Consider the following 2,500-nt stretch of genomic DNA (forward strand, 5'->3'; position numbering starts at 1 on the left):
GGAAAATGCGGAGGGTGTTTTCCCAGACTCTCTGGCATTTCATTTAGAAATAGATCATTTTACATCCTCGTTTCCAGGGTCCTCCCTCCTCCTCGCTCGAGTAAGTTCCTTGGTTGCGGCTGGTCAAGTGTCTTTCTATAAATATCGAATCCGCACTGATGGTGGGTCCCACACTTAATTTTATCAACACAAAATTTCAATTCTATCTAGGGGAGGGAGAATGCAACTGTTTTTCTTTGCAAAATGGCGCTCACCCTCTAAGTAGACATCCAGTTTTTTTTTCCTGCAACTGACGGACGGCAAAGGACTTTCTGCTTCACCATGCAATTAAGACGCAAGAGAAATATCATTAGTCTCAACCGCACGCCGTCGTAACATTACATTCGTGAATATGGGATGAAAGCCATATTGGCGAACCTAAAGTAAATAAAAAAGTCATGTTTCCCAGAAAATATAACAAATGAAATACAAACTAATAGCGTTGCCGGATACGAAAAACCAAAAACCCTGTGGCAAAAATGGAAACGTATTCCCCGAACCAAACACAGTGCCGCAAACGGAGCTGAAAAGCAAAATTACAAACTGAAAATATTTGAACTTTTCGGTCCCCAAAAACGCAGGAGAAAGCGAGGAAATTTCTAGGGTTAGGAAAAATTTCTGTGTCACAGTGGATATATAATCAGACTTGAGGTCACAAAACTGACAAAAAAAAAATCTTAGAAACGATCTTCAGGGCTGTGGAAATATCTTCACACCAGTTATATTTGCTTAAAAGACAAAAAATAACGTGCCTCAAATCAAGTATGAATCTTTTCTTCCTGAGATTTGCAAAGAAACTGAAAAGGGGATTAATAATCTCAGGTGGGCAAAAAAGGGGTTCAATACAACGCTATGTTAAATATTCAAAAATAACGTCAAAAACAAGTTCTCCGAGTCTCAATAGGAATAATACGCAAACAGCGGTTACAAACATTTGCTTGAAATGCATAACTTTTATAAACTTAACGTTTCGTATTTTACAACATACATCATCAGAAGTGATTATTATTCAGTTACAGATAAATTTAAATTCAAAAATATAACTGTACGGAATGGGAACTAACGAAACTGATTGACATAAAACGACAAGAATATGCTAATAATAGAGAAAAGTTTCTCACTGCCAACGTTTTCATTTAAGGCTGGCCTTAGATCACGGATCAACAGAGACTCTTTAATTTTGCAATGCATGTCTGATCGACCAGTTGCTAATATTTCAAAATGATCCTACTTAATTCTATGGTTGGTTAAGAAAACATGATCAGCAATCACGGCAATCATCTAATTCTATGGTTGGTTAAGAAAATATGATCAGCAATCACGGCAATCATCGGTAAAACAGTCATGAAAGTACTAAAAGCAAAATTGGACATCACTACACCTTCGACTAGACTTGGACAGCCAACTAGTCATTGACCGGTATGAGACATGGAAGACAGAAGGACACCAGGTTTGCTTTCTCCAGAGACTCGTTGACTTAAAAGAAAAACTTAACCAGGCAAGGGGTCTTGGCTTGTTCTATCGTGTCAGACAGCTCCATATTACATCGAAACTGGCCTCCGATTGCCTTCATCTTGAACCCAAGTGACTCGTCGAATATCAGGTTCTAAACTTCTCTCAGATATGTGCCGGCGGAATCATTGTTAGCTCGATTGAAGACGGACATTAAAGATCTCTGCGCTTCATCAAAACTGAAAACCGTCATTAACCTTAGCAACTGTTGACTAGGGGTGATTTCGAAAATTGCGTATAAACAGTGTCGACGTAGAATTACCAATGACATGCTCTACCTAGATTAAATACACCAGTCACTATCCATAATCCCTCTCTAACACCTACTGCAACCCAGGCCCTGTCGCTCTAGTGACACAGAAATATTCAATTTCAGGCTTTTTCGTTCCACTCAGTCCCCAGAAATGTCCCCTTTTTTAGTCTGGTTTTAGATAAATAGACATTCTCGCGCGAAGTGATGTTTAATTTCCACTTCCTTCCAGGATCAGTAAATGAGTTTAGTGGAGACAAAGATTTAATCATCGTTTCCCTCCCTTCAGTTTTTTGTTTTCTGGAATCTGCAAAATGGAGGAGACACGTGACCAGCCGCAACCAGGGTACTTTACTCAGTAAGGAAGAGAGAGGAGCCTGGAAACGAGGTCGACCATTTCCAGTTGTGTGCATAGTTACCTGACCTTTGTATGAAAGTGAGGCTTGAGTTGACCACATTTTCATAAAAGCTTCACCGCTATTCTTATGTAAATTCCTACTACTTAGAATGAGAACAATATCATCAACACAAGAAAAGCAGGGACGTTTGAATAATAACGAGGTCAACTTCAGCCTAGGTGCCATTTTTTAAGGCCTGGTCATTAAGCTCAGAACTGTAAAAAACGCTATTTAAGATAAGGTCTGATTACTGGGTTGCTATGTGTGGCAATCCAGTCGAAATCTGTGTTGAATTTCTCGG

This window comes from Montipora capricornis, chromosome 5, assembly GCF_036669925.1.
Source record: "Montipora capricornis isolate CH-2021 chromosome 5, ASM3666992v2, whole genome shotgun sequence".
In the NCBI taxonomy this organism is placed as follows: domain Eukaryota; kingdom Metazoa; phylum Cnidaria; class Anthozoa; order Scleractinia; family Acroporidae; genus Montipora; species Montipora capricornis.